This window comes from Myotis yumanensis, unplaced genomic scaffold (genome assembly GCF_028538775.1).
Source record: "Myotis yumanensis isolate MYYU_CA2020_CCGP unplaced genomic scaffold, mMyoYum1.0.hap1 SCAF_3, whole genome shotgun sequence".
In the NCBI taxonomy this organism is placed as follows: domain Eukaryota; kingdom Metazoa; phylum Chordata; class Mammalia; order Chiroptera; family Vespertilionidae; genus Myotis; species Myotis yumanensis.
This window is the reverse complement of record NW_027223754.1, coordinates 93,511,516-93,534,074: the sequence shown is the minus strand read 5'-3', so window position 1 is coordinate 93,534,074 and position 22,559 is coordinate 93,511,516. Positions and strand designations below refer to the sequence as shown.

At 39.1% G+C, this 22,559-nt stretch overlaps 1 protein-coding gene across 1 annotated transcript in view; it reads left to right on the top strand.

Annotated features, from left to right (window-relative positions):
• The first annotated feature begins 1,085 nt into the window (after positions 1–1,085).
• Positions 1,086–22,559, top strand: part of LCP1 (lymphocyte cytosolic protein 1) — a 69,250-nt gene continuing 47,776 nt past the window's right edge. Inside the window, exon 1 of the mRNA XM_070409152.1 lies at positions 1,086–1,173. The gene's annotated coding sequence lies outside the window, so the exon portion shown is untranslated. The remainder of the gene's footprint in view (positions 1,174–22,559) is intronic.

Sequence of the window (22,559 nt, the reverse complement as noted above, 5' to 3'; positions counted from 1 at the left end):
GATTCAGAACTAGCCGGTAACTTTTCTTCCCCTAGCATATCACTGTTCATGCAATTTGGACCCCTGATCTTTCATATCACTGGTCAGGTGGTTTAGACACCCCCTAACCTTTTCCTCCCCAAAGATAACATCCAGGCCTCAGTTGTATTTCAGCTCCAGGCCCAGAAAAGCAGCAAAACCAGACAAATGATTCCATGGCTGCCTCAGGACCAGCTACACCGACTAATGACCCCCTGCCCTGGTACCGACCAATCAGTGGACACCACGACCCTGAAAGAGCACACCTGGAAAGCTGATGAATATTCTATTAAGACCCTCCTTTGAGACCTCCCCTAAGGTTCCCACCTGCAAGAGAGATAAATACACTCAGGACAAAGGACCCAGGGCGTGCTCTTCCTCCAAGGAACACACCCGTGTCATTCCCCCACAGGCATGTAACCCCCAATCGCTAAAGGACCCCATGAGACTTGCAATCAGGGGAGCAATGGGCAGCGGCAGCTCGTCCTGTGCTAATCCCCTGAACTTGTTTTCAAGGCCCCCTTTTCTCTGACTTCCCAGTGAGTTGGCAGCAGGCCGGCCATTGTCTCTTTGACTGGCCCGCTCCTCATTTGGAGTGTATCTTCAATAAACCCCATTTTGCTTTACTTTCATTTTCGTTGACCTTAAAATCTTTTCTGAGTCGATGAGAACTGAGGTTCTAGCTGGTAACCCCAATTGGTAACACTGTAAGTAGCCAGAAACCTGGGCTTTGCATTTTCAACTGGGATCAGAGAAAGAAGGCAGGGCAGCAGGCTGACGTTGCTTGTTATCTGAAATCAGACAGGTTTCAGACAGGTTTAAGTAGCCCAGAACCTTACAAACAGATAGAGGAGAAAAGAAAAAAAAGGAAGGAAAGAGGAAAATGCTTATAAAGAGGAAGTGGTGAGAGGCTTCTGAATTTCAGTGTGACCTGTTCTGTTAGGTGATTTTTGTGGGGGGAGGAGACATGAAGAAAGTTAAGTAAAATGTCCTTATAAAGACAAAATCTATTTCTTTCTTGGCTGATGATTTGTCATTTTAGTCACTTCCTGCCTTGTGACCACACACTCAGGGTTGACAAAGTTCTTCTGCAAATCAGAAAGAAGGGAGTTTCTGGTCACACGCCAGTACCATTGAGGACCGTTTTTCTACAAGGTAAATTTTCTTCATGCCTTTTTGTCATTTCTAAGTGCTTGTGATGCTTTGCTTATTGGGTGGCACCGTTTCTGTGGATTTGGATTTTGCTTTCAGAGGACTAGAGATCTGGACACCTGTCAGCTGAGCCCTTTGTGAGCCCTGCCACCGTTAAACTGCTCAGCAATGCTGCAGCCACATCAGGTGGCTGTCTGGAGTGGGACCCCTCAGCTCTCTGGGTGGCTTCTCCAATTATGCACTGTTATGACCCAAAAAAAACTATGATTTTTTCTCTTTTTAAAACTAAATCATGTTCTGATTTATTTTTATTGCTTTATTTGAGGGAGGCTATTTACTGTGATTTTATCTGCTTTAAAAAAGTTTTTAGAAAAGTGCATATTGATCATTTAGATTGTGTCTAATTGGGGGTGGTTTAATTTTTGCTACTGTGGTCCTGTTTTTTTCTTTAAAAAAAAAAACACAAAAAAAAACTTCTTTACAATACTTTAGTGGATATATTAACATCTTGAATCACATGTTAATATGTTACTGGTTACTCGAGTGATTTTGATGCCAACAGTTTTTAATGGGTGTGCTTAATAACCACATGGAGTTAGAGGCCACCTCTTATCCATTTATTCTCTAACATTAAAAACAATTTGTGTTGCCTAATTGTACTTTTTCACAGATTTGTCTGAACTATTCATTATGCTTATGACCAGACAAATGACTATTAAATTTTGGATGAAATGTTTCTGTCTTCAATAGAAATTCCTATAAAGTTGACAGGGGTATTTATTCTAGACACTTTGTTGAAACAGACTTTAGATCTTGTAATATCAGCCTTTATTTATTTATCATTATCCAACAATATTAAGAACCATTGACAGATGATAAACATAAAAGCCATTCAGACTAGAAATGGATTCATTTTTCAGCATACTTAGCAAAACCCAATTTTTCTTAATCAAGTATAGCAACTTGTGTTCTATAATTACTCCATCAGGACCACTTAAAAAATAAACCTTCAAAAAAATCATTAAACAAAGGTGGTTTATCCACACCCATTTTGATTTTAATTTTATACAAATCATAATTGGTTTCTATTAAATAAACTTGTTTAAAGAATATCTGCACAGGGAATTTTGAATGAAATTAACTATTTAACTATAAATGTGAATTTCTGAACATTGCAAAATGTGACCATTAGTATTGTTTTACACACGTCACCTGAAAAAAATGTGGAATTAAGAGAGGCAGACTTGAACCTCCCAAAAGAACAAATTAAAAAATGTGCTATGTGTTAAGTAAAAATATTGATGAGAATAAAATAAATTAGGATGTAAAGGTATGTCAGCATTTTCCTTACATTGGAGGCAATAAAATGGAATGTGAAAAAGTTAGTTTAAAGTAGCAAAAAGTCTCTTGATTTAAATCAAGTTTAGCTTGTTAAAGCATCAACATGCTATGTTATAAAATATTCATTCCTGTTCATTCTAGCTCACTGCCAGTAACATCAGAGAAGCAACTTCTGGGTCTTGCCCTTTGAGCAAGCACTGCTGTGGTGGGATGGAGTTGTGCTGAGGGGACAATTCATTAGCAATCTCAGGCATGCTTTTCTTTGTCAAATTTTAAATTTTGTCTTTTCCATAAATTATGTCTTGAGATAGTTGGTAATTTGGGAAACAGTTTTAGTGTTTTAACATCATTTATAATTTGTTTTCTGAATCCTTTGGGGAAGGGGAGGCTAACAAGTAAAGTCTCATTCAAATGTATCTATTTAAATGAGAGAGGATGGGACAAGTAATAATAACACTTAACATCTATAATTACTCACCATGTGCAGCCACTCTTCACGCATTTCATCATTTAATCATCTTTACAGATGAGGAGTGGGCTGAGATCAAAAAGAAACTGGCCCAAGATTACTGAGCAGTTGGAGGGGGCTAGGGGCTGTAAGTAGCCAGGGTTTCCAGCTCCATGCTACCTCTCTATGAGCATGTGTGTCTATTCCAGATTCTCTCTTCCACACCAGCATATTTTTTCCCACCAGGTGTAGATAATTAAAGGCTTTTATTTCTGAAACTGACTGGAGAGGTCTGGGCACTCAATTTAAGAGGCAGGGAAGGAATCTGGAAAGGAAGGGAGAGAGAGGGAAACAGAGGGATTGAGAAAGAGAGAAAGGGAGAGAGGGAGGGAGAAAGAGAGAGAGAGAGAGAAAAAGAGAGAGAGAAAGAGAAATAATTGCAGTAAACCCAGAAACATTTCTATTTTTATAATAAGAGATATCATTGCAGGTTTCATATAATAGTAAAATAAAGTATTTTTAATTAATGCATAATTTTACTAAAGAATTGTGTGCCTTCACAAACTTGCCTCAACCACTTCCCCAGTCTTATTTCTTGTCACTTCCTTCTGCTCTCTCTGATCCCCCCACCCCCCTCACTTACTCACATTCTGGGTGCACAAGACCACAAGCCTCCAGAAAGTTCTATGCTATTTCACTTTTTTTTTTTTTTTTTTTTGCTCCAACTATTTCTCCAATTGCTTTTGCCTTTATTTGTAAAACTTCTGGTTATTTTTCAAGGCTCATATCAAGAAGCATGCCCTTTGAATTTTTCCTACTGAACCTCACCCCCTTTCTTTCACAAAGTTTCTTCTGTGTGTGTTTGCTTAATGCTTTGATCATAGAGTACGTATAGCAGCAATGGTATTATTTCCTGACAACCTGAGCTCCTTCTCTATTTCTCCTAACACACAGTAACTGCTAATGATATTTATTAAATTGCAAATTTGTCACAAGTATTTTTTCTCAACTCCTTAGGTATTCCTCAGAGCCTTTTCTTTGATTTCACTTATTAACTTAATATTTACTGAGTTTCTCCAGTGATTGCTATGAAAGGAGATACAGTAATAATATATTTTGCATTCTACCTTGCTTCCATCTTGCCAAAACACTATTCTTTATTTTGGCCTCAAAGCACTAAACAGACATTGACTTCAAGGAATTTAAGAAATTGTTTGATGACCATTGAAAACAGGCAAAATCATAATCTCATTATCTTAGTCTAACTATATTCATTGAGCTAAAACTTGGCTACCCTTACCAAACTATGTACTTGATAATGAGCTTCTTTGATGACAAAGAGCAAAGGACTGTATATCATTAATTTTTACTTACTCACTTTAGATTATTCTCAGAAAATTCTCAAGTCAATTTATCTTTATTTCCTAAAGAGAAGCCAGCCTCTGTGTGTATAGGCGATATACCAAACAAATTTTAAAATCAAGTTAGATAAAATAAATTAATAAATTTTCTTATAAGCTTATAGCTATGAAGTAAAACATTTTTGAACTAAGATTATAAAGGCATTGGACTTTATGACTAATAGCAGATTTTATAGCAGAGTGACATTTAGGTTAATCTAATGGTCTTCCTAACGTTCTTTTGTGTGCTAGTTTCTCTATCAATGAAATAATGCTATTCCATCTGCATGTTGAACCCTGCAGAAATAAAAATTAGAATTAGAGTTCACCAAAATATAAAACTAATTAGTGTTGGCAGATTTCAAGATGTTCACGTTTCCCCATTTTGGTAGATGGCAGTGTGCTTCTCAAATAAAAAGTGTTGCAGTTTCACATTGTTTTCATTTTGAAGTTCTACAAGTTACCACCTGATTAGATGTTCATCTTCAGGGGCATCTCCATACAGCTGCTATAACTGCTGGCTCCCAGATGGCATCTCCAGATTGCTTCCCTCAGTTTCCTCCTGTTTCAACTTCCTTATACTGTGCTATTGACTGTTCCTCTTGTTTTGGTTTGTCAATTTCAGTCATTACATAGTCTTCCCTGTAATTTCATAATCACTCCATCTTGTAAGATACCACAAACAGCAGAGGTGGAAAAAAGACTTTCAATTTATCAGCTTAATAATAGCAGCTAATACTTATGTACTACTACTCACTTTGAATTGAATATTTTAACCATATTAATGCATGTAGTCATCACAACAACCCAAGATTACTTAATTCATTCAAATATGTATTTGATTAATTTTCTACAGTAGAATCAGTTTTGTATTAACTGCTGAATTCCAGGGGAAACCTCCTGGAGTAAACAGGCAGCAGACCATGGCACTTTTTACACTTAAGCCCTCGAGCTGAACTTAAATAATCATAATTTATCCCAAATAAATACATCTGTATTATAATTGCTTTTATTAAACAGTCCATTCTTTATCATAATCATCACCAATTATTTAGCCCCTCTATGCACTTGACTGAGTATTTGGTTTTTACCAATTTATTGACCTATGCCTGAGTCACAAAACATAATCTCTACCCTCAAAAACTCTATTATCAGTCTTGGAAGATTAGAATACTTTTAGTAAAGTGGTACATTTTCTAATTGTTGACTGATAGATAGAAATAAGTTAAACAATTTAGTATTTAGACCCAAATATACATGTCTATCTATAATAATAAAAGCATAATGTGCTAATTAGACCAGACAGCCGAACGACCTTCAGGATGAAGCCAGGGCTGCGAGGGTCGAGGCAAGCCACTGCCGCTGTGAGGGCCGAGCCCCTTGCACGAATTTCGTGCACTGGGCCTCTAGTAATTATATAATAATGGCCAAATACAATTATTCTAAAAACTACCAAAGAATGAAAGATTGTTTTAATTGTTAGTTGAGGAATAGAGGTAAAAAGCCCACTTACTGAGTTAAAATAAGTTTTGCTCAACTTCAGAGTCCTGCCTGCATCTTCCCCACTTGCAAGTAAGTTATAAGGAGGCTTGTTTCTCAAATATGGTTGGTTGTTTTTTCTGGTGGAAAGAAAAGCTAACATGTGGAATTAAGGAACTAGCAAACTCACCATTCTCTGGTTGCAGCATTGATTCTTGTTTTAGTCCAGTTCCAGTTACATGGATGGATGGATGGATGGATGGTCTCTCTCTCTCTCTCTCTCTCTCTCTCTCTCACACACACACACACACACACACACACACATCTTGACTGGCTGAGCTAAAATGAAAAAGAGATTATGTTCTCCACAGGCAGAAAAGCCAAAACACCAAACTCAGTAGGCAAATTAATTATGCATGTGAATTGCTATCTTCCAGATAATTTGTTTTCCCTTTTTCTCTGGTTGCACTTTCCTGAGGGAAGTGAATTAATGGAATAATTACTTTGCACTTAAATAATACCCTACATTTTGATCCCTGTCTTGTAGTTATCACTAAAATTTATCCAAACTGTGTATCCAAATGTATGAAGAGGTGCACAAATGTATTTGTATAAAATTTGCATCTTCTCCCTTTTTGCTCAGGCTAAATTTAGAATTAGAACTACATCTTTGTTAGCCTCGGGTGTAGCATTTTAAAATGTGGATCCTTGGTACCTCCTTGGCATTATCAGCTCACATTTCCTTCACTAGGAGGGCCAGATTAAAAAGAGTGGACCAGACATTCCTTATGGAAAAAGCTATGTAATCGTGCAAAGTGAAAGTAAAAAAAAAAAATGAGAAACAAGTAGGCAGTGTTATATTATTGAGCCTTCTTTCGTCATCTAAAAAATGTGAAATGAGCTTTCCCTGTCATTTCCAATGCTTTATAAACATTTAACATTTTTTCCCTTTGGATAGGTGGGATATTATAGGCAACCTTGGGGAGTTTTTCAGATTTTTTTTCTTCCCTCAGTGTCTTTCAAGTTGAGATTTTTCATCAAAATATTCCTGATTCTCTGTTTCTTTCTTGTGATCACAGAGAAAGGCAATTGCAACACAATCTATTGGGTGGTCATATACAAGTGTGGGCAAAAGTAGGTTTACAGTTGTGAGTACTCAAAACACAATTTATTCTTGTATTCTTATTTATTAATTATTGTATTATTTATTTGTATTACAACTATAAACCTACTTTTGCCCAACCCTGAATAATGTATATAATATGTAATGTATGTAATATATGTAGTCAGTTTTTTAAAGTATATTTTTATTGATTTCAGAGTGGAAAGGAGAGGGAGAGAGATAGAAACATCAATGATGAAAAAGGATCATCAATCAGCTGCCTCCTACACTTTCCCTACTGGGGATTGAGCCTCCAAACTGAGCATATGCCCTGACTGGGAACTGAACTGTGACCTCCTGGTTCATAGGTTGATGCTCAACCACTGAGCCACACCGGCCAGGCATAATGTCAGTTTTCTTAAAGCTGTGAGTCTGAGTGTGTGTCTGCAATTTCTGTTCATGAAACAAATAGATATGGTATAAAGAAGAGATCAAATTTTGAGGCAAATTTAGATTTATGTTCTAGCCTTTTACTATATGCAGAGTCTGAGCATATGTCTTAAGCCTTTGGAAGCTCAGTTTCCTCTATAAAATAAGGGAAAGTCCTATCTATTTCCCAGGTCTGTTCTTGGTTTAATTTTCCCCTTGGTTTCATTACCCCATTTTATCAATCTATGTGTATATTTCACTCTTCTACACTCGCCATCCCTGCTGACTTATTGAGTCCTTGCTATTTGCTAAGCACTTAATATATGTTAGTCTTATATTTCCATATAAAAACTGCATAAGGTTGGTGTTATCATCATCTTATAATAGATGACCAAACTAAGGTTTAGGGAGGGTCAAGTCCAATGTAAGTGCCAGAGCCAAGATTTACACCTTGCCTTTTCCCATTATATATTCAGTTTCTTAAAGGTGCAAACACATGAATTTAAATGACATTGTCTCTTCTAAATTCATCCAGTAACTGCTTTCTAATTAGTCTAAATATTCCTTTCTGTGATTGACTATTGGATAATTATTCCTAATGTCACATTTCCCAACTCTACTTTTGATGGGTTTTCTGATATACCAAACATATTTTTTTAAATATATTTTATTGATTTTTTACAGAGAGGAAGGGAAAGGGATAGAGAGTTAGAAACATCGATGAGAGAGAAACATCAATCAGCTGCCTCCTGCGCACCCCCTACTGGGGATGCGCCCACAACCAAGGTACATGCCCTTGACCAGAATTGAACCTGGGATCCTTGAGCCTGCAGGCCGACGCTCTATCCACTGAGCCAAACCGGTTAGGGCTACCAAACATATTTTAAAAATAAGCAAATAAGTGCTTGATGATTTTATGGTACAAATGCCTTAAAACTAGGGTTATGAAGGTATTAGACTATTCAGTTATTTAAATTTTTGACCAAAAAATGTTATAGCACATTCCATTGTAAGTTGTTATTGGTAATACTTGCCAATCAAACTGTGGCTTCAAACAAAGTGAAGGTAAGTATAGCCCATCAAATTAAAATTTTCTGCCTTAGTTTATCCATAACTCCTCATTTTGTTGTGTGTGTTTTTTTCTGTGAATGAGCTTATCAGTTGAGATTCTCAAAGTACTACTCCAAGGAGCCTATAGAAAATGAGGTCACATTATTAAGAATAAATAGAAGCTTCTGTTGTCATTGCTAATATACAAACATTGCTGCACATTGTCTCAGTGGTTTTCTAGCTCAAACTACAATAGAGAAAATGCCTGGAGAGTTAGGAAGTGAAGAGCAGATAGATGTAGAGCAAAGGCTAACAGAATCAGTCCCCGAGCACTGGTGCACCCAAGAGAGGAGGCCTTATTGCCCCATGGTTCTCATCACAGATATCCAAAGATCTCTTTTCTCTTCATGACTCATAATGGATGTGGTCAGGCTATTCTTAACGTTGCTGTAATTTTCCCCCTCTGGCCATACTTTCTCAACTTTTAGAAGGTAGTTTCCACCATCAGTATATTAGGTAAGACTAAGTCCAGAGCCCCTTGACCACTCAACATGAGATCAGCCAATACCAATACTGCTGGCTTCTAGTTGGTATCATCTACCAATTGTTCAATATCTTTTTGAGACTCACTTCTAGGATTCTTGATGAGAAACTTGGCACCAGAGCCCAAACAAGCCAAGCTAAAAACATTTGAAGATAGAGCACAGATATGAAATCAAAATTTATGTCTCCCACAAACCCATAACACACATGTAATTGTGGATTTTAGATGGTGATGCTACATAATATTTCATACAATTTATAGTGGAAATTGGGTTTGTTCCCTAAGGTTATTTTGTAAAAGTTCTAGTTCTTTATGTTTCCCTCCCTCCCTTCCTGTCTCCCTTCCTTCCTTCCTTTGCCAAGCACAGTTTTGTGCAATTTAACACTTTGTCTTATCTAATTCTAACACAACCCTGTGGACTGAGCACTATAGTTGGATTATTAATATTCTCCTTTTACCTGTGAAGAAATTAAAGCTCAGAAAATTGAAGTAACATGTAAAAAACACACAGCAAGAAGCAGTTGCACTAGAAAATCCAATTTTTTTACATACCATGTTCTTTCCTAGTTCATTTTATATATGTATATAAGCCTAATTTATAAAGGAAGGTAGGATCATTAGCATTTGGGTGAGGTTTGTGGGATGCCTGAAATGCCTTTCCACTGGCTTAGACTGGGAGGAAGGTCTTGAAACATGAGGAAGAAGAAACTCCTCTTGTTCTTCTCCTGTTCATCCATATATCTAAGATATAAAGTGCATTTCATTGACTGTATATCTCAAGGGGCATTTTAATTCTTAGGTTGTTTAACGCTAATTTACTTCTGTTTTTCCCATACCAAGGCCAAACCAAGGTTTAGAGAGCCTACTTCTCTTTTCAAACTAGTCACTGACTCACTTTGAGACTTTGAGGAGAAACTTCACTTTGCAGGGCCCACACTTTCTCATTCTATATAATAAAACCCTAATATGCAAATCGACCGAATGGCGGAACAACCAGCTGCTATTATGCGCACTGACCACCAGAGGTCAGACACTCATTGAGCATCTGCCCCCTGAGAGGGAGGTGACTGGCAGCAGCAATCAGGGGACAGGGCCAGCCAGTGAGTGCCCTGCCGGTTGCCTCCCACAAACCAGCAGTCAGACATCCCCTGAGAACACAGGCTGGGCTGAGGGACACTTCCCCCCACCCCTGCCTGAATTTCATGCACTGGGCCTCTAGTTTTCTAATATGTCCACTTCTCTCCTCATTTTTCAGGTCTGTATTTTCTAAATGGGAAGTGGTAGTAAAAGGAGGAAGACATGTACATATGAACAAATAGACATGGCTTTTAGGCAGAATCATTTTGTTGTTTGAAGAAGATAAAGAGTGTTTTAACCAGCCACATGCTATGCTTCCAAAACGGAAACCATCCCCATTTCTTCCATATGCACTGGAATATTTACAAATTTAAGTTACCATAATTGTCTTTACAAACCCAGATATATCACTAACAAGTCTACTTTTAAAATTGGGCGACCAGACTTGATATGTGAGGTTTGCATCTATAGACATTAATGAATACAAAAAGCATTGTAACTGAAGATATCAAGGAGAGGCTAAATCACCAAGGTTTCCCTTCTGGAAGTAAGAGCTAATGAGAAAGGAAACCACAATGCCACTTCTCCAAACTCTTCTGGAGTTTTACCTCCTGCATCCCTGGCCAGTCATGCTAAGCTCTCAAGAGCTCCCTTGGTGTGCTCTAGCCTGTTTCCTTACTTTGCAGGGATATTTTCTCTTACATGGAGAAATGGAGTGCCCTTCACCATTCTGTTTCTTTGGAAAACTCCTACTGGTTCTTTAAGAGGTAGCTTTCCCTTCTCTCCTCAGGCAGAGTTGAGCACTTCCTTCTCTGTGCTCCTATAGCACCATGGTAAAAATACCTTTAAAGCGGCAGTTTTCAACTGTTTTTAATTCATGGCATGCATAAACTAGTTACTAAAATTAACTAGTTTCTTTTGAGGCACCCAAAAGAAGTATTTTTTTGCCGATCTGACCAAAAAAATGTAATTTTTATTCATTCACACTGGATGGCTATTGCTGTGTTGGCTGTTGTCAGTTTTTTATTTGACAACCTAAGGGAAAAGATATCTGTGCCCCTGACTAAGTAGTCAGGTATTGTATGTTTTAAAAAGTCTTGCAGCACACCAGTTGAAAAGTGCTGCTTTAAAATATTCAGATTAGTGAAATATTTAAGTTGTGTAACCATTTTCATCCACAGGACTGTATGTCCCTCAAAAGCAAGGGTTGATGAAGATAAGGAGTATTTGGATTACTTAGAGTGAAGATATGTTCATCTTTCTATCTCCACTCTCTAGGAAAAGTCCAGCATTTGATTAAATATGAGTGGATGACAGATGTAGCGGCTACTAGTGACGAGGATCTCTTTGTCCACCAGAGGCAGGGAACACAGGCAGGAGTGGTCAAGATCAAGCTCGATGGTGTTCATATTCTTTTTTAAAAAAATATTTTTATTGATTTTTAGAGAGAGAGGAAGGGAAAGAGAGAGAGAGAAACATCAGTACAAGAGCAAAGCATGAATCAGCTGCCTCCTGCTCCTGCCCCTCGCCTCCACCAGGGATCAAACCCACAACTGGGACATGTGCCCTGATGGGGAATTAAACCAGCAAACTTTCAGTGGAGTACAGGACAACACACAACCAACTGAGCCACCTGGCCAGGGCCATATTCTTCTTAACTCTTCCCTCAAGGTGTTGAGGAACTGGAAAAAAGAGACATTTAAAATTTCTCAAAAGAGCTTAGGAAGAGCCCCAGTTGTAAGTAAAATCTTGCAGAAGTGGGTTTTCTTAACTAACTTGAGGTCAGAGCTCAGTAGCCTGAGTAACCCCAAAGGAGAACAGAGAAATTTGAGATACAGAAATCCAATGGCCAGAGGCACTAAGAAAGGTGCCACCAGCCAGGCCCACATCTGTGTTGGCCTGCAGTGGGCAGGCAGTATAGGTATTGCCACCACTAGGCTCTGGCATAAGCAGGAAGCTTCCCCAGTTCATAGCAATGTGACCCTGGGCCACTTTTTTAAACCTCAGTTTCCTCATCTATAAAGAGGAAATCCTAATAATGCTCCATAGGATTATGGTGAGAATTAAATATGATCCTATATAATAAAACCCTAATATGCAAATTAACCAAAGAGTGGAACCACCTGTGGAAAGACTGGTCGCTATGATGCGCACTGACCACCAGGGGGAAGACGCTCAATGCAGGAGCTGCCCCCTCGTGGTCAGTGTGCTCCCACAGGGGGCGCGCCGCCCAGCCAGAAGCCAGGCTCATGGCTGGTGAGCGCAGTGGCAGTGGCAGTGGCGGGAGCCTCTCCCACCTCAGCTGCAGGTGGGCAGTAAGGAGTGAGGGGTCCAGTACTGCGAGAGGGATGTCTAACTGCTGGCTTAGGAGGACATCCGCCAAGGGGTCCCGCACTGTGAGAGGGTGCAGGCCAGGCTGAGGGATGACCCCCCCCCTCCAGTGCATGAATCTTGTGCACCGGGCCTCTAGTAATGTATATAAAACATTTAGCATTGAGTACCATTCAGTAAACATTAGCTGATCTTCTCATTTGTCCTTTAGCTATTGTTTCCTCTGACTCTAGTATAGATAGCCTTTCTACAGAGAGAATATGGATTAATCATCCTACATGAATAAGGACAAAGACTGATCTTTAAGCAATCTCCTTCTTATCTGTGGAAATCCAAGTCAAATGTCCCTTGTGGAGGACCATGCATGGCTGTCCAGGGAAGAGCTATTTTCCCCCTTTCAGTGGATCTAAAAAGTCCCCCTGTATTCCAGTGACTGGTGTCTCTCTCCCCTACTAAATAGTCAGAGTCACATCTTATCTTTGTGTCACCAGCATCTAACATAGGGCCTTACATATATGGGAGGTATTTGACAGATTTTTCTTGAAAGAAGAAATGTACAATATATGAATTGGCTTATGGCCAATTTAGACATAAGAATTTAGACATTTAGAATTTCCAGAGGATGAATTTCATAGTCCAGATAGTGATCTGTAAATTGCATTCAGATCAACTTGAGCACCCATTCCCAATTATTACCTGGACACTGAGTTCATGCATCCTGGCTTGGTTTTATCCTCCTTTCAGTCACTGCTCCATCTTCACAGTCCCTTTACTTCCACCTCAGCAGGACTCAGCTCAGAGTCTGACACTATGTCCTTAGAGACCCATTGCCAAGCATCACCAGCAGCCAACAGTGTTTACAGAAACCGCTTGAAGAAGCCCAGTCCCAGGCTGTATCACCTTGGCCAGAAATCTCAAGTCCTCATCAGGGTGGGGCCAGGGTGCATTCCATGGCTAGTTTAAAGATTGCCTAAGGACACTTGCTGCTCTTTAGTCCCCATAACTATTCATCAGTCATTTCTCCAGCCAAGTGGTTTCATGTAAACTTGAAGCATTCATTTGCCTTGTCCTAGGAGTTTGTACCTTTCAATGGGAGGGGTTTTATAAGTATGTACAACAAGAATATAATTATTAAACTCCTCAGAGAAGGTGACAATAGACTTGTAGGTCCCTGTATATCATTAGTTTATGGGTTGCTTTGTTCATGTCTGCAACTCATTTCCTGAGCACCTGCTATATGCCAGGTAAACGAGGAGACACTGTGCAGTGACTTACAGTTTGTGATCAAATAATGTGCTGGAAGACATGGATATGGGCACAGGTGCCATGCCTCAGAGGTCTAAACCAGAGTTCAAAGGAGGAAGGGCTCACTGATCCCCACCCCACAGCCAGAAGACCAGAATGTCTGAACCCATGCTGATTATTTTTACAAGTCTGTGGGTGTGATTTTAGTATTCGCCTGTGAATTTGGCACTGTGTCTTTTGAAGCATTGTGCCTGAGGGTAAGTTATTTTAATGTGGTTTGATTTGGGTTGCTCAGGAAATTCAGAAGGCCATCATGCAAAGTTAAGAATTAATATACAGATGAATACAGGAGACATTAACCTTGCCTTGATCACTGTAAATTACAGTACCAATAGTATGTGCATATAGATTTGGCATATGTTGTTTGTAGCCTGAACCCAAACAATACCTTCTCAATACCTAGCTTCAGTTTTTCTTCATATAGAGGAAATATACATGAAATTATATTCATAAGCTATATGAAATCATGAGGGAATTATACTTATTATATGTTGAGCAGGTCTTAAAGAACAGCACTTCCTGTTAAACTTGAAAACTTATTATAAAGGACAGAGAAGAAATGAGGAGACCTGAATTCCATTCCCAATGAGCTCTGTGACACTAGGCACATCCTTACCTTGGTTGTCATTTCACTCTTCTGTGACAGAAGTGTCCGGACAGATAATCTCTGAGGTCCCTTCACCTCTACATTCTATGACTCTTATTCTTAAACTATCACTTAAAGAACATGGCACAGACCCAGAATATAGCAAAGAAAACAGATTTGGAAAGTAAGCCTCCAAAACCAGGTTAAAAGAAATTTTTAGAAGCCCCATGGCAGTCATCAATGCATGTGAGAGAATTTTTATGAATTGAGCAGCTTCTATTATTCCCTCTGAGAATAGCCCAAGAGAGAGGGAGCTTGAATCGTATCAGAATAGATTTAGGTTACAGAGTAGGGATATGAGACACCAGAGAGGTGTAGAGTTTCTGTATTTGGATATTTTTAAGAAAATAGTGGATGGTTTTCTTTCTGGGACAGTTTGCATACAGTCTTGCTTAGAAACTAGGAGGGAATTGCATCAGCATGCTGTATGTAGCGACATCCCAGAAGCTGCTCCAGTAACCTTACTGAGCTGTGCTGAGCAGCTGAGCAGTGGCCATCTGCTTCGGTCAGTGAGAAGAATGCATGTGAACTGAGCTTTACCTGCTGATGAGGTAAGAGCAGGAGCCAGGTGGGGATGGTAGATGTTGGGTGTATTTCAGAGGAGGCACCTCCCGGAGAAGGGCCAAGGCCACAGCTCCTGAAAGCCCCTGCCCCTGTTTCTAGGCTCATTTGAAATACACCATAGCCAGACTCTAACTTGTGCAAAGACTTGCCAACTAGTGAATAGACTTTTGGAATTTTTTAATTGGAAGGGATTTCATCTCTCAATTTATAGATGAGGCCAGAGAGGCAAAATGGAGCCTGATGTTACACAGGTGGTAGCCTAGGTCTCCCAACCCACAAGTCCGTCACTTTCTCCCACTCCCTGCTGGATAGTTCAGTTAGGGTGTCCTTGGAGATGTACAAGTGTGTAAGTTCCCTGAATGCCTTCATTGTGTGGACTGATTTAGATGTTTGATATTTTAATTTTTTGATAAGCTTTTGTGCTAATGTCTTACTCTTATCTAATATTTTTCCCTTTAACCTTGTGTTTATCCTTTTTATTTATTCTTTTTTATCTTCATAACTTTTTTCAATAAGTGAGCTGTAATCTCTGTGTCCCATTTGAAACTTGACCTGTAACTGTGGGCTCATGAAGTTCCAGCCTTAATAACTCTTATGCATGTAGCCCAGTAACCAGAGCAGTGCTCATGGGTGAAGTGAAAGAATGAATTTATGAACAAATGAGTGACATCTGGTATTGAAGTAATTGTGTAATAGTGGATAATCAACTAGTCCATATTCAAAGTCAGCTTTTTTAAAAGATCCAGGGATACTCTGAGCTTTCAATAGAGGAAAGTCTGGATCTCAAAGTTCTGGTGAAATGAAGGGTAGCTGTGGAGTTTCAAGACATTAACAATAGGAGTATTATCATTTACAGCGAAGGGAAAGAGAGATATCAAGGCAATGAGGGCCTCCACAGCCTGCAGCCTGGAGTATTCCTTTTGCTTGCAAAAGGTTTGTTTTGTATCACATTCTTCATAGAAAACAGAGGTGTTGGGGGTATGTTGGGTGAGAGGAGAGAGGCTGTGGCACTCCTTAGCTGGTGACAGAGCCGGGCTCTGTGTGCTGTGCTATATACAGCTTCAGAAGTCCCTCAATGCAGTGATCAAGCCACAATGGCTCCCAGAGTAACATTAGGCACATCAGGTTTGGAGTAATCTGGATTGTTGGCTTCCCATGACTGTTTATACGGCCCAAGATAATGAGAGAAAAGGGCCACTGAGTCTGTGCTGTGAATAGCCTTCCGTGGCCTGGCTCCTCTCCCTTTGAGATTGAAGAGACAAGAATTCTGTACTCTGAAGCAGCCCCTGGAAGAATCAGTGAATATGCTGCAGGGATAAAAAGATAATATGAAGGAAATTTTGACTTGACAAAATAATTCATAAGAGCCCTTTAAGTGGTTATTTGTATTTGAAACCATTTATAATTATTTGGTTTCTTTTAAAAAGTCATTTTAAAAATACATTTCAGAATCATCTTTTATGGAAAGTTTTGGTATATCTGTTATCTATAGGCAAGTGGCAAGAATATATGGTAAATTACTCATAGTTAGACCCCCTAAAATGGTCTATGTTGTGAAATGAAGGGAACAGGAATAGGTGGAAGTAAAGCTCTTTTGTTATCTAAGTTCCTAAAAAACTTACAGGTCTTTTATTTTGTGTTGAAGTCCTATGTACTTTATGTTTTACTTCTTTAGTCATCACAGTCTAACTCTAGAGATTGCAATATTGATCATGTTCTAGATTGCAGGTTGTTTTGGATTACTCACTGTTCATTGAGGTGTTCGGAAGTGGTACAATTTCCCCGTGGATACACACTGATATTATTGAGATAAAGGTAGGAATTTAGGTCCTGAGTTTCTAGTTTTACTTTACTCACTGTGTCAAGTTGCAGGAAAAGTAGGGCACATTCAAAAGAGTCCCTTGGCAATATGATGCCAGGTTACAAGTGCATCCCTGGTCCTGGCAGTTATATAATTGGACATCAATATATTGAGTTAAAGCACTGACCAGCACAGCACTATCACCTTTCAGAAACAATTCCATCACATGAGCATTTCTCTCTGGATAGGTCACCTTCTATAATTCTTTCTGCTTCTTTTCATTATTTGTTTTCTCTTCTCAGAGATAATTCAGCTTACAGTTTTACATTTATTTTACAGAACATATTTCCTCTTGTAAATTCTATAGCACTGCATTCTATAGTAAGAACCTGCAAATAGTTTCTATATTCAGACTTCAGGAATTTGAGTCAGTTGCTTTTATCATAAGACATCATTCTCAGAAATTTGCTTTCATTACCAATTGGGAAATACCAGCCTCTAAGTAGGGACTCAAAACTTACCAACTTAAAGAAATGAATAGGTTTTGTCACTTTTGCCATTTGAGGGGTTATTTGATGTTCTTATGACATCAAATAATCTTATAACAATGAACAACCAGTGCTTTATTTGGCCAAATGTCATGGGTTTCTATAACTATTGACTTAATAAATTTAATTGCTCACAGAAAAACTAGCAGCCAGATGTGACTTAGAGAGTGGGTTAAGATTTTTCTTCTTAGATTTTGTGTTGAAGATCCTATTGTATGTTTCACTTCTTTAGTTTTGGGCAGTGATTCAAAAATTCATTTCCAAAATTCACCACTGATTTACAAGAGACCTTAAAATGGTTCCAGGCCGGGCATAGTCAGATGATGCATTCATTAAAAAAGGTCACATTTCCTGCAGGAACAGTAGAGCAGTGCTGAAGAAACGGCTCTTGGAAGGCACATACCTTTCACTTTTTTGAGGTTCCAAATGCTTCAGCAAGTCCCATTACTATAATGACCTCGCTAGAGTCTGCTGCCAATATGGTGGCCATAATTTGCAAACTGAAACACTCACCAATTGTCTTTATGAATTTTACCAACATTATTATAACTCATACCTTCAAATATGTATGCATTAGAATGGGTGTATTTTTTCCAGGCTAACACATTAATAGACTATGTAAAGTACCTAATATTTGATTCTAACCCCAGTAATGTCCTTCTTAGAAATGGTCTGATCTGCATGTTAACAACGTTGTCCTCCTGTTTCTCTACTTTGTGCAAATGCTACTATTTGCACACCCAGTTCAATCATTTCTCAGTTATGGTCTGTAATGGCCCTTTTACTAGTAATGGTCCCTCCATCCTTTTGCTGCTTTTTTCACCAGCAACTGCATTGACCTGGCATTGCTTTAAGAACTTGTACATAGACAAAACATTTTTATCTCATTGGACCTTCAGGCTCCTTATCTATAAAACTAGAGGCCCGGTGCACAAATTTCATGCAGGGGGGGGGGGGGGCAGAGGGAGGGGGGGTGTCCCTCAGCCCAGCCTGCGCCCTCTCCAATCTGGGACCCCTTGAGGGATGTCCAACTGCCCATTTAGGCCCAATCCCTGTGGGAGTCAGACATCTCTCTCACAATCCAGGACTGCTGGCTCCCAACCACTTGCCTGACTGCCTGCCTGATTGCTCCTAACCGCTTCTGCCTGCCAGCCTGATCATCCCCTAACCACTCCCCTGCCAGCCTGATCAACGCTTAACTGTTCCCCTGATGGCCAGATCACCCCCAACTGCCCTCCCCTGCAGGCCTGGTTGGCCCCAACTGCCCTTTCCTGCTGGCCTGATCACTCCTAACTGCCCTCTCCTGCTGGCCTATTTGCCCACAACTTCCCTCCCCTGCAGGCCATCTTGTGGTGGCCATCTTTGACCACATGGGGGCAGCTATCTTGTGTGTTGGAGTGATGGTCAATTTGCATACTGATAATGACTAATTAGCATACCAGGGCTAATTAGCATATCCCTCTCATTATTTGTGTTGGAGTGATGGCCAATTTGCATACTGGTCATGACTAATTAGCATATCCGGTCGTGACTATGAGGGTGTCGTGACCAATTTGCAGATTACCCTTTTATTAGTATAGATTATTCCTTAGATTCCTTCTGTCTCTAAAAGTTTGGTTGTGTTTCCAAGACTTTCTGCTCATTCTGATGGTAAAGGCAACTTCTCTATTTGTGTTTGAGCCCAACAAACAACAAACAGTATCATAGTAACTTAGGCTGTTGACTATTCATTCTCCAATTCACCTTTTAAGCTATTTTAATCTACTCTCTTTTTCTTTAGTTATTAAATCACTGATGTGTTTTAGATTTTTAAAATTTGCAGGCTGTCTCACTGTATGGCTTCTCTGAGCAGAACCTATTTATAAATCTATTTGTAAAATGTGATTATTCAGATGCTTAGATTTTTCATCTTTACCTACCTGGCATGGCTTAAAAGCATTGTTTTACATGGATTTAAAATAGTGCTTTTTTTCTCTTTCTAGGTCTTTTATTTGAATTGGGTGATGCAATTTTTAGGCTAAAATGGTTTTCTACTTTTTCACGATAGCATGATCTTATTTTTTTTCCACCTCAAAATGTAAGTCTTTTCTTCCTTGGCCCTGCTCTTGACCCTTAAATGTATTCTCATTTCTTGTACTTCTGCCTTTTCTTGTGTTTCTCACCAGTCTCTTACAGTGGTCTGAAATCTACAACTCTTATGTCAAAGGATAGGGCCAAGTTTCAATTTAGAGATCCCCTTCATTCTCTTTACTTTTCACATTGTTTCATGCTTTCCAGGTAATTAGATCATTGTAGACATGCCTCACCTGAAATGAAGAACAGTGCCTTGCTTATAGTAGGCATTCATTAAATATTTGTTAAGTGGATGAATTTATTTCATAATCTTATGAACATTCATAAACCAAGAGATGTTAAGACACCTAAAGCCTAGAAATTAGGGCCGGCCAGCTCTAGGACTTTAGACCAGATTTTACCAAAAATCTTGTTAAAACATGATAGGGGAGAGCCTTCTCTTAATACATACATAGAGTTTTGGTAGAGAGTACAAAAGAGAATCAAGCCAAATTAGTCACCAGAATTTAGTAAAGTGTACAAAGTTATATACTAATTTCTTAAAACAGAAGCCTTGATTTCTGTTTTAATACATGAAAGCAAAAGCTTCCCAACTTAGAATACTTAGATATGTTTTCTGTATTACAGTTATTTTTAATCTTCCATGGGTTATACATATTAAAGGTACTTAATGAAAAATTCAGAGTGAATGAATGGATGGATGAAATGAGTGTCTAACAGAAATGTGAAGGCATTGAACCTGAATAGACATCATGGGAGAGGAGAAAAAATTGAGAGTTGGAATCCTGGCTGCTCTTCTACCTACCTGTGTAATCTGGGATAATATACCTTAATTTCTCTGAGCTTCTGCTTCCTGCCCTAAAAAATGAGAATATATATACTTATGCCACTAGCCTTCATTGATGGAAGTTATAAAATAAATAAATAAATAAAAATAAAAAACACGAAAAAGTGTTTACTACATCCCCCAAGTCTCTTCATTTTGAGGCCTGGGTAATGGTATTACTATCAACCTTACTTCTGCAGCCCTAAGAAAATTGGTTTGTCTCTTATAAATAGAGTAAATTATGTAATTGATGATGTTTTCTTTTTTGCATTAATTTCTGAAGAACATGGAACTAGATTTTCAGCCCACTTCTAGCAAAATATGCAGTCCTAACCATGTATTTGAAGTATTAACACTCTTCCCTGCCAACATCTTATTTCTCCTCACAGATTACATAATCTTATTGGCTTAGTTCTCAAATTTGGATATATCCTTGTAACCTGGCTCAAATTTTTTTTGAAACAAGACAGTGAAAAAGAAGGAAGAAAGAAAAAAATACAGGAGGGAGGTAGATAGAGAGACAGGCAGACAAAAAGGAAGGAAGGGAAGTGAAGAGAAGATAAGGCAGTCAGAAAGCTAGGCTCTACCTCTGAGGGTTATCATAATGTATAAATGAGATTATGTTTGCTTATACAGTTAAGGCCTCAACATTTTCTATTATCCTTCTGAGAACCCAATGGACCAAGGCCTTTTTAAATAGATAAGGTAAATAATAATAAAATTAATTTTTATTGATAGTAAAATATATGTTCAAGGAATTTTAAAAATAACTATCTATATATCTATAATAATAAAAGCATAATATGCTAATTAGACCAGACATCCTTCCAGATGACCTTCTGGATGAAGCCAGGTTTGCAAGGGAAGCCCAGGTCCTGAGTGCCAGAGGGAAGCCAGTGCCAGCAGCTGGGGAAGGAAGGCCTACTCTTGCACGAATTTCATGCATCTGGCCTCTAGTATCCTATATAATAAAGAGGTAATATGCAAATTGACTGTCACACCCTCGCACAGGATGGCTGCCCCCATTTGGACACAAGGTGGCCGGCAGGGAAGGGCAGTTGCGGGGGACCAGGCCTGCAGGGGGGGGCAGTTGGGGCGACCAGGCCTGCAGGGGAGGGCAGTTGGGGGCAATCGGGAAGCACTTAGGCATCAATCAGGCTGGCAGGGGAGTGGTTAGGGGGTGATCAGACTGGCAGGCAGAAGTGGTTAGGGACAATCTGGCAGGCAGGCAGGCGAGCGGTTGGGAGTCAGCAGTCCCGGATTATGAGAGGGATGTCCAACTGCCAGTTTAGGCCTGATCTCACAGGGATCGGGCCTAAACCGGCAGTTGGACATCCCCTAAGGGGTCCCAGATTGGAAAGGGTGCAGGCTGGGCTGAGGGATACCCACCCCCCCCCCCAGTGCTCAAATTTTGTGCACCGGGCCTCTAGAGTGTGTGTGTGTGTGTGTGTGTGTGTGTGTGTATTTAATTCCACAATTTTTAAATGATTCTCCCTGGAGTTTCCACTGGTACACAAGGTGACAAGGAGGTGGGATAGTGGAGGCAGGAGAACATTTGGGTTTTTTTCAACCAAAGGCTCCCAGAATTGGTCTTATGGTTTTGTTTTCATTTGTTCACTTTTATTTACATGTAAAGTTTCTGTTAACAAAGGATCACATGGGGAAACAAACGTTTGAAAGCACTGATATATGTACATGACAGGATAGTAAGTTGGTGAATTATGGATGTGGATTTACAAAATTAAGCATAATGCATTTTTGGCCTGCAGATTTAAGTGTTAAAATTGTTTCCATTTTTGTGTGCTTGTTGGTTGCCACTAGAAACAAGTACAGCATTATAGAATAATGTAAAAATGTAGAAAAGGAAATCAATTTAAAACATCCTGTCACAAATTTAAAATATTTTTTAAAAGCAGTAGTTTCACTAACATGCCCAAAATATAATTATAGAAATACCCCATCCTCCACACTCCCACCCACCCCACCAGGAAATCCAGTAAGATTTAGTGAAAGTCTTATTTGAAACATACTGGTGTGGATTAGCTAGGGGCATTATATTCTCCAATATAATCCATTTTATGTTTCATTCTCTTTCTACCCATCCAAGGCAGCAATAATGCACGGGAAAAGAGAAGTAACTCTAGCACTGGCATTACATTTCTCAGCAAAACTAGACTTTCTGAGAAGAGAACACCTGAAAGCCCCTCAGATTCCCATATATTGATTATTAGCCAAATTTTCTTTCTTTTTCTCTAAATGTTTACAGAACTTTGATAACATCCTTGTAAGTTATAAAGTGTATCTGTTGTGCTGGCCAAATATATTAATTTTAAATATGAACATGACAATGTGTCTAAAAGACACCTAGATGAAAGTTAAGTGGGGTTTTTTTTTTTTACTTGTATATTGCTGTGTGGCAAACTAC